This window comes from Macaca mulatta, chromosome 7 (assembly GCF_049350105.2).
Source record: "Macaca mulatta isolate MMU2019108-1 chromosome 7, T2T-MMU8v2.0, whole genome shotgun sequence".
NCBI classification, from domain to species: Eukaryota; Metazoa; Chordata; class Mammalia; order Primates; family Cercopithecidae; genus Macaca; species Macaca mulatta.
The window spans coordinates 73,900,086-73,910,774 of record NC_133412.1 but is presented as its reverse complement, the minus strand read 5'-3'; the positions used below and the strand labels follow the sequence as shown (position 1 = coordinate 73,910,774).

The 10,689-nt window shown below is 43.0% G+C and overlaps 1 protein-coding gene across 7 annotated transcripts in view; it reads right to left on the bottom strand.

Annotated features, from left to right (window-relative positions):
- Nucleotides 1-7,414: 7,414 nt before the first annotated feature.
- HOMER2 (homer scaffold protein 2) overlaps nt 7,415-10,689 on the bottom strand; it is a 142,347-nt gene continuing 139,072 nt past the window's right edge. For 5 of the 7 annotated variants that reach the window (XM_077940155.1, XM_077940156.1, XM_077940149.1 and 2 more), the window contains exon 10: nt 7,415-7,572. The gene's annotated coding sequence lies outside the window, so the exon portion shown is untranslated. Of the gene's footprint in view, nt 9,813-10,689 lie in introns of all 7 variants that reach the window. The other 2 variants (XM_077940157.1, XM_077940152.1) reach the window with 1 other exon arrangement.

Genomic DNA, 10,689 nt, shown 5'->3' with positions numbered 1-10,689 from the left:
GCCTCCCAAATGCTGGGATTACAGGGGTGAGCCACTGCACCCAGCCTTCCAGTGTCTTCTTAACTAACTCTGGCACACAGCAGCGTGAGGGGCCTCAGTTGGCACAGCTGGGAGGGGCATGAGTCCCTTTCAGCAGCTGCAGCCTGGGCCTCCCTCTGTGGCATGGCCACTGCCAGGTTTCCTGGCCACTGCCAGGTTGCCCACGGGTCTGTCATGTGTGCTACCTTTTCAGAATGCAAATCCAACTCCTGTGTATGAATGAATGTGCCTCACTGTGCTGGTCTAGGCCTGATGGTCCAAGCCCCGACTCTGCACTGGCCCCTGTACCCGCTGCTCCCACCCGGGTTCCCAGGGGTGTTGCAGTGGGGGACGCAACCTGTGGGCGACGCAACCTGTGGGCTACTCGCTGGGCATCAGGTCCAGATCCCAGAGGCAGGTCCAGTGGCTGTGCCCCAGGCCTCCTTCCCCACCACAGGCCAGGCTCAGCATCAAACTTCCTAGGGAAAGAATTTGGAATTGAAAAAGTAGCAAAATCAGAACTTCGTGGGACTTTTCTTATGCTTATTTTGCAGTTTGGTATTGTTTGTAATTACATATTTTTTTTATTATTGTTTGTAATTATAATATTTCAGTATTTTGAGATACCAGCGAGCTTAATCAGGCTGAAATAATTCTCAGAATTCGCTTTCTAAGAGCTGCAAACACAAGAGGCCTTTGAGAAAGGATCCTTTTCAAAAGAACGTTCTCACAATAAAAGTTCCTGGCCCAGTTGTGTCTTCTGTGTATCAACACTTCTCTTCCTCTTCTGGAACCTTCTCTCCTTCCTTTCTCCCTTTTCCAGCCAGGCCTTGAAGTCAATCCAGACTTTGGCTTCAGGGAATTCAGAGCCAAGGAAGTGGGGACAAGTGTCTCCTGTTGCCCAGCTTCAGATCTCTGCAATCGGCCTCCAAAGCACTGCCAGTCTTCACCTTTCCCTGGCTTTCCAGCCCACACAGTAAGGGCAGCCCCTCAGCCTGGCAGACAAAACCCTCAGAGACCTGGCCGCCTCCCCTGGGCAGCCGCTGCCCCTGCCACAGGTTTTAGTCCAGCAATACCATACTGCTTCCTGCCTGCCCCCGAAGGGCCTATTCTCTTAAGCGTAAGTGTCTGGAATTCTCCCTGCACCCTCCATGTCCTGGCAAACCCATGCCCATCCTTAGGTCTCAACCCCACAGCCTTTTCCACCAGGTCTTCTCTGACCTCTCTCTCCTATACGGCCATGTACCTTGTCTTGGGAGTCTGGCCCTCTGGCCAGAGGAAGACTGCCATCTGCTTCTAGCACAGCCAATCCTATGGATTGTCCTGGAGTGAAAAGCAATGAGTGGGGCCAGTCAGACCTGTGTATTCATCTGTTCATCCACTCTCTCTTCAGAATTTGAACCAGGGAATCAAGCAGGTGGTAACAGCAGCCAGAACGAGGTCATTGGTTAAAGGCCACATGGCATGTGAAACCCATGTAGTTGAGTGGATTTATGGGGCAGAGGCTCTCAGACCATAGGATATGTAAAAGCATGAGAGTGCATTGGTTTTCTATTGCTGCCATAACAAATCACCACAAAAGTAGCTGCTTAAAACACAAATTTCTTTTTTTTTTTTTTTTTTTGAGACGGAGTCTCACGCTGTTGCCCAGGCTGGAGTGCAGTGGCGCGATCTCGGCTCACTGCAAGCTCCGCCTCCCGGGTTCCCGCCATTCTCCTGCCTCAGCCTCCTGAGTAGCTGGGACTACAGGCGCCCGCCACCGCGCCCGGCTAATTTTTTGTATTTTTAGTAGAGACGGGGTTTCACTGTGGTCTCGATCTCCTGACCTTGTGATCCGCCCGCCTCGGCCTCCCAAAGTGCTGGGATTACAGGCTTAAAACACAAATTTCTTATCTTACATTTCTGTAGGTCAGAAGTCCAACATGGGTCTCACTGGGCTAAAATCAACGTGTTGACAGGGCTGTGTTCTCTTCTAAAGGCTCCAGGGAGAAGCCATTTCTTTGCCCTTTTTTGTTTCTAGAGGTTGCCCCTGTTCCTTGGCTTGTGGCCCGTTCCTCCACCTTCAGTGCCAGCAGCATCATATCTGACCCTTCTTCCATCATCACATCTCTTTCTGACCCAAGGAAAGGTTCTCTGCTGCTGAGAACTTGTGTGATTAGACTGGGCCCACCCAGATAATCCAGGATCATCTCTCCATCTGAAAGGCCCTTTTGCCAACTATAGTAACATAGCTACAAGGTTCCAGGGATTAGGATGTGGACATCTTTGGGGACCATTATTCTGTCTGGTAAAAGGAGCTTTCTAGAATGAAGATTTCCAGGCCCAGAATGCAAGGGTCCTCATCTAGGAGGTTTTCCTGGGATGGGCCAACAATACAAATAGCTCTGAAGCAGCTGCTCTGCAGATTGTCCTTAGAAAAATGCTACTACACAAAAGTCAAAGGACCTGAGTGGGCTGGTGACGCAGGAACAGTGAAGCAGGCACACTTAGCCACCGTAGGCTCCTGGGGTCATCGATCCTGAAGCGTGGTGTTCATGAGGTCTTCAGAATGGCCCAGGTCATCCCAGGTCTGGGGAAGCGGGGTGTACATTGGCCCCTGTCCTCGGCTGCCTGTGAGAGCTCTGCCTTGCGGGGGAGCCTCAAAAATCCCCCATCAGCTGAGTTCCATGAATGCCTGCAATGGAGCAGCTCACCCCTCCACTGGAACAGAGCAGATCTGGGGAAAGTAATAGTCTTTTCACCGTGGTGTTCCCAGGGCCTGGGCATAAGTGGGCACAATAAATATTTGCTAAATGAAAACACGAATGATTTAACAGCTGTAAGTATGAAAAGGGTGACGGAAGAGGCACAAGTCCCCCTTCCTGGTAGTGGTTCAGTTTCATCCAGAGGGCTGGGGCCTTTGGGGCCTAAAAGAGGAATGGGGTTGGAGCAGCAAAGGGATTCCAGGGAGTGGGGCAGCATAAGCAAGAACACAGAGAGTGCACAGCAAGGCCTGGGCAGGTAGGGAAAGAGCCTGTGGTGTCCTAGGACCTGATCTGCCCCATGCTTTAGGAAGAAGCCTCTGGCAGCTCTGCATTAGAGGAACATGAAAACGGAGGAGATCCTCGAGGGTACGGGGAACAGCATAGGCATGGGCCGGTCAGAGCAGTGGTGGAGTGAAGAGATGACATGGCAAGAGGGAGAAGCACAAGACTGTGTAACCTACTGTGCAATAAGCAAGAGAAAGGGCACAGAGATGGTAACAACTCTGGCAGGCGCATTGGGGCCACGGTTGGGAAGTAGTGGGTAGAACTGTGGCTCTCGGCAATGCAAACAGCTTTGGTGGCAGCCACAGAATTATTTCCACTCAGTGGTCTTGACTCCTGTGCAAACACAGGTCTGGCTTATCTAGCAGTCCCTTCAAGTTAAATGAAGTCTTTGTGGCACCAGACAGGGCGTGGCTACAGGGAGGGCCCAGGCAGTCAGGGCCAAGTACAGCTTCATGGAGATTCCTACAGCACAGAACAGCTAATTCCTATGTCCCAAGCATGGGATGGAGGCATGAGGTATCCAGCAGGGTAGGAACCGGGAATATCTGAGCAGATGTGGATCCCCTCTCCCCTTAACATGTTGGAATATATAAGCTCCCCAGAACTGTAAAGGACTCTCCTCTGATGAAAGGGGAGTCCTGGAGCTGACTGAGTCAAATTGCATGAGCCTGGTGGAACAGGGGCTCAAAAATCAACACTCACTTGAATGAAGGAAAATAGAGAAGGTTCTATTTCTTTTACTCTTGAGCTGAGGGCTGGGATTCACCACTCCTACACATTTGGAAAAAGCCGGTTCTGTGTTTGATAGACTTTGCCACGTGAATAGCCTGTTCCAACAGCTCTGGAAAAACCTCTTCTGGTGGGGGCTGTGTGTGGTGGCTTGCACCTGCGATCCCGGCACTATGGGAGGCCAAGGCAGAAGGATCATTTGAGCCCAGGAGTCAGGACCAGCCTAGGCAACATGGCGGGACTCTGACTCTACAGAAAAAAAACAAAATCTTTTCTGGTGGAGTAACTCTCTCAGATTAGCTTTTACCCCAATAGCCAGGCACACAAAGCTACATTCTGCTGCCTTCTCAGAAGGCTAGAACCCACAGAAGAAAAGTGCCTCCTAGGTTACCTTTGTGTGGGCCCTACTGAGGCAGAATATGGCCAGATGAAGGGCAGGCATCCCCTAAACATCCCTAAGCATGGGGCTGCCCCAAAGCAGGAACCAGAAACATTGGTACACTCAAAAAAACCCAAAGCCTAATACGCCTCAGTCCACACTACCACTCTTGCTTTGGCTCAGGAGTAGCCCGCAAGAACATTAGCCTACTTAGGAAGATCAAGAACTTCCAAAGTATCTTCTTAAGATACAAAGGACTTCTGAAAGATTTCTGTTGACTTAAAAACAGACGTAAATATTTTACTGAACTATGTATTTCTACAGAAACAACTATTACAACAAAATCAGGTAAGATTCACAAAGGTATACAAGTCTTTAAAGGAAAATATTTTTTCCCTTAAATATAAAAAGATCATTTGCCAAATAACATCAAAAAGAAAGCAAAAACTGTTAGAAACAAAAGAAATAGACAGAAATACAATAACAGGAGACTAACATGTCTTTCTTAGTCTTAATGAATCAAGTAAGTGAAAATTAAAGGTTCATAATATTATACTTTATAAGGTCAAATGAATATATCTGATTGAATTTTGTTACCTTCAGAGAATATACTTTCTTCTTCAGTTTTCTGGGGATATGTATTAAAACTAAAAATTTATTAGGTCTCAAGAAAACATCCATGATCTCCAAAATGCACAAATTGTACAGGCCATACTCTCTTTGACAAGGCAATAAAACTAGAAGTTTGTAAGAAATGCTAAAAACAACCACAAAATAAAACTACCTGGAAATTTAAAAGTATAACTTCAAAAAACTCCAGTAAAAAATAAAGTCAAATCTGAAATTATAAATTATTTATAACTTAGAACACTAAATATAAATTTAAGGGATAGGGATAAAGATGTATTCAGAGGAAAAGTCATACCTTACAATGTTAGTAACTGTGTCTTTTATTAAGGAAGAAAAAGTTAAAATGGCATGCAACTTAAGAAGGTGGGAAAATAATAAAGGAAAAAGTAGTAAGAACAAAACCAAAAGAATCATGAAATAGTAGAACAGTAAATTAAGATATAAATCTCAGAGTTGGTTATTTGAAAAGATCAGTGAAACAGACTAATTCTGGAAAAACTAATGAGAACAAAAAGGGAAAGCACACACAACATGGGAATGAGGAAGCGAATACTGCAACTCCAGGCCAACAAGTCTGAAAATCAGAACAGAATCACTATTTAGGAAAATGTACTTAATTAAAAAAAATTTTTTTTGAGAAAGGGTCTTGCTCTGTGTCCCAGGCGTGCTCACAGCTCACAGCAGCTTCGGCCTCCCGGGCTCAAGTGATCCTACTGCTTCAGCCTCCTGAGTAGCTGGGACTACAGGCACACACCACCATGCCTAGCTAATTTTTAGTAGAGACAAGGTCTCACTATGTTGCCCAGGCTGATTGTGAACTCCTGGGCTCAAGCGATCCTCCTGCCTTGGCCTCCCGAAGTGCTGGGATTAGAGGCATGAGCCACCACACTTAGCCAGGAAAATTTAAATTGCCAGAAACTTACAGAATAGAAATAAAGTTTGAAGAAACCGATGAGTATGAAAAAAAATTGAAAAAAGAAAAAAAAACATATTTCCCAAGAGGTACTAGATTTGGACAGTTTTATACATGTTATAAAAACTTCAATAGAGCAAAAAATTCTAAATATTTAAATGTTTCTAGGGCATAGAAAAACAGCTTCCCAGGTTCTTTTTAATTTTAAGAAGTTAACAAACACCAATAACTGACAAAGCAGAAAAAAAAATTACACAACTATTCATCTTATTTAGGTATGAAAAATTCCATAATAAAATGAGAAAACCAAATCCAGAAGAATTTCACAATTTAAAGCTCTTATTTTTTATTATACAAGTAATACACGATCTTTGTAGAAAAATCAGAAAGTACAGATAATAAACACAAAATAAAAATCTATGGACCAACCAATCATAAATAACCACTGTTAACACTGAAAGGAGATGTATATTAAAAGAATAATATACTATGACTATATCAGGTTTTTATAGAAATGCAGAGATGTCTTAACATTAGCTAATCTATTAATGATTCATCTAAAGTCATAATAGAGAAAAGCCAGTTGATCATCTTGACAGATGTGGAAAAAAGCCATTAAATAAAACCCCAACATCCATTACTAATAATATTTTCATCAAACTAGAAATAGAGGGCATAACCTTAATGTATAATTCAAATATTAAGATTATTTTACACTAAGAGTCAAATTTATAGTTCTGGAGAAACACTCTTCTAAGTAAAAATATATATATATAAAATAATGTACAATATCAGCAGAATTATGTAAGTGTTATTTAACATTGTTCTAAAAGTACCGGTCAATGTGATGATTTGAGAAAGTGAAATAAGATTACAAACATGGGAATAAAATTATCAACCTACCCAGAATTATTACCCAACTGAAAAAGGCAAAAGAAATTAACAACAGCAAAACCTTTAGAATAGCTCAGTAACTGGCTAGTTATAAAATAAATAACCAATCGCCAAGTTAAACTATTATACAACCACACACTACTCTCTCATGCAGAGGTAAGAATGAGGTAGATTGGCGTGTACTGACATAGGAAGATCTATTGCAAAGAGAAAAATGCTAAGAGCAGAAGGGTTGTCTCATATGGTCGAAGTGCTAAAACATACTTTAGGAAAAAACTGATGAATATGCATCAACTGTTGACTGTTTTTCTTGGGGGAAAGGGATTTTAATTATGGGGGGCTTTAATTTTCTACATATGTTTTAAAATAATGTTTACACTTACATAAGTTTTATTTAATGTTTTAAGTCATAAAAGCGATTGATTTAATTTTCATTTTTTAAAGTAGTGGGAAAAGATCTCATTTACACAATAGTAACCACACTACAAAAATCACCTATACTAGAAAAGATAGGCTGAGAGACATAAAACATTATAAATGTACTGAAATGAAAGGTTAAATATTATAAAGATGTTAGTCCTCTTGTGTAAAATATGTAAATTTTACTCAATCCAATTTCTAATTTTTCTAAACATTACAAAATTGTCTCAATGTCTTTTGGAAGCTTTTTTTTTTCTTTTTTTGGGGGACAGTCTCGCTCCGTCACCCAGGCTGGAGGGTAGTGGTGCTATCTCAGCTCACTGCAACCTCCACCTCCTGGGTTCACTGCCTCAGCCTCCCAAGTAGCTGAGATTACAGGCACCCATCACCACACCCGGCTAATTTTCTTTTGTTACTGTATTTTTAGTAGAGATGGGGTTTTGCCATGTTGTCCAGGCTGGTCTTGAACTCTTGACCTCAGATGATCCATCCACCTTGACCTCCCAAAGTGCCGGGATTACAGGTGTGAGCCACCACGCCCAGCCAGATCAGAGAATTAACTGTTTAGAAAGAAATAATAAAAGTACAAGAATAAGATAGTGGTGCATATTTATACAACCTTGCAATCAGAATTGGAAAGACCTCGCCGGGCTTGGTGGCTCACACCTGTAATCCCAGCACTTTGGGAAGCTGAGGGGTGTGGATTGCCTGAGCTCAGGAGTTTGAGACCAGCCTGGGCAACATGGCGAAACCCATCTCTACTAAAAATACAAAAAGTTACCCAGGCATGGTGGCATGCACTTGTAGTCCCAGCTACTCGGGAGGTTGAGACACGAGAATCGCTGAACCCGGGAGGCGCAGGTTGCAGTGAGCTGAGCTCACGCCACTGCACTCCAGCCTGGGGGACAGGGTGGACCATCTCAAAAAAAAAAAAAAAAAAAGAATTGGAAAGATCTGCATAAGCACGACAGCATAGGTAGCAACCATTAAAAAAAAAAAAAAAGTAACAGATAAACTTGACTAAAAGGTGTTTTTTTTATGTCAAACGTTTTATTTATTTTTTTTGAGACGGAGTCTCGCTCTGTCGCCCAGGCTGGAGTGCAGTGGCCCAATCTCAGCTCACTGCAAGCTCTGCCTCCCAGGCTTACACCATTCTCCTGCCTCAGCCTCCCGAGTAGTTGGGACTACAGGCGTCCGCCACCTCGCCCGGCTAGTTTTTTTTTTTTTGTATTTTTTAGTAAAGACGGGGTTTCACCAGGTTAGCCAGGATGGTCTTGATCTTGTGACCTTGTGATCCGCCCATCTCGGCCTCCCAAAGTGCTGGGATTACAGGCTTGAGCCACCGCGCCCGGCAGTGTCAAACGTTTTAAAAAAGCCATACATGCAACTTAAAATCTTGTTTTACAATGTTTATGAAATAAACCTCTTAGAAATCAATGATACTGGTGAACATCTTAAAGGGTCACATTTTAACAAAAAAAACCATTTTTTTTTTAAGCTCTTTGTCCCCAGGGTAACTCCGGTGTTAAAGAGGAAGCAGTACACACTCACACACTGCAGGTGGGAGTATACTTTGGGACTGTCTTTCTGGAAGCAATTTGAGGCAACACATATTAAAAGTCCTAAAAATGTGCATACTTTTTAATTGTTGGGACAGGATATGTTATGCTGCAGTTAACCAATTAACCCTGAAATTCCAGTGGTTAACACCTAAGGTTTATTTTTTTTTATTCATGCTACACGTCCATGCAGGGTGGCAGGTGAGGGTAACATGAGGGGAGAAGGGGGCTGTTCCATGTAGTTACTCAGGGATCCAGGCTTGACAGAGGCTCTGTCCTTGGGACATCAGGGAAGGGAAGACAGACACTGCGGAACTGCCCATGGGCATTTCAGTCTCTGCCTGGAGCTTCATATCTCACCTCTGCTCACATTTCATTGGCCAGAATTAGTCATAGGACCCTGAATGAGTACAAGGGGGTTGGAGGGTAAAGTCCCATATGCCTCAGAAGGAAAGGAGCCACAGATAGGGAAGCGTGTACTTTTGAGCCAGTAATAACTTCAGAAAATTATCCTAAGTAAATATTCTGAAAGCTTCACAAGGATGTTAGAAGAACTTCATTATGTCCTTGACTACAACAGTAAAAAATTGAAACAACTTAAGTATCCAAGGTACAGCCTACATAGAGGTTAAAAATAATGTAATTACATATTTACTGATACAGAAATCCATTCACAATATAGCATTAAAAGGGATAAAAGTTATAAAACAGTATGTATAACATGATTATATTTCATGGAAAAAGTAATAAAACACACATATGCATAGAAAAAAGTCTGAAAAGATAAAAACGGAAATGTTAACAGTGGTTATAATCAGATGGTATAATAACAGGTGATTTTTTTTTTTTTTACTCATCTGGAATTTCTTTAAAAAAAGTATTATATTATTTATGTACCACAAAAGCATTTTAAAAGGGAAACAAAAAACAGTACTCTTGGGAGAATTCACTTATCCACTCCACTCTTATCATTAAACTCTTACATTTGATGCGGGGAATGTCTTCTTGCCTGTCACATCGTAAGACGCTGCTCTCACAACTGATGTAAAGTCGAGACTTTTATTAGAAGCAGTACAAGAGGGTAAAAACAATAGCACAGCCCCACAGCTGTGAATCATCAGTCCTGCCCATCACTCGCCAAAACACACACCACTTGGGACTCTGCCGTGGTTTGTCGGCTCCTGCCAGGTGCCCGGGGGGTCTCTGGGGCCTGGGAGACCACTTTGCCGCAAGACTGTGCACTGTCAAAGAGAGTAGGGCACTGCACAATTCCACTTCAAACCAAAGACCTACAAACTCTTCTTCTGGGAAATGGATTCTAGAACATAGAACATGACCACCAGAAACAGAAAATAAAGTCTCCTCTTAGACATATATATTTTTAATTGAAAACTCTTCCTTACTGTTTCTCCCACTTCCCCTTTTGCTATTTCTTCACACACACACACACACACACACACACACACACACACACACACAAGCACACGCACGCTGTCCTAAGTTCACTAGAACATTTCATCCACTTCAAAATTCTTACCAAAGCCACCTTCCTGCCTGGGTAGTGTTTAAAGCCAAACTAGAAATATTCTTGAGATAGGTACATGGAAGAGACATGTAAGTAACACACATTTCTAGACTAGACAGGAGTCCCTCTCCATGCCGAAACCCCCATCATCTCCAGAATATATACTGTTTCTTTGGGGAAGCCATGTACTCAGAAATTAGGGTCCTTTTAAACCATGCATATCATTTAAAAATATATATGGACATTGATCTTGCAAGCTTCTAGTTTGCAAGTGCTTCAAGATCTAGTGACGTCTCAAGGCAATGAAATAATTTAACTTCTAGAAAGATGAATGGAACAAACAATCCGCTTCTGGATATTAGCAAAGACCAGTGGCTGGCTCCCTCTTTCGAGTGCCTGTGCTAAGTCACATCACATCTGCCTTCTTCCCAAAGGTGCACCTGGCCACACGTGAGGTCCCCCCATAAGGTCCCCAGCATGTCCTGTGGTTGGCTCTCATCCAAAATTGTCCCTGGTTTCTATAGAGAAGGAGACTTTTCTAAAGATAAAGAGCCCTGTTAAAATGGGCAGAGGATGATGTTTCTGGGAGGCAT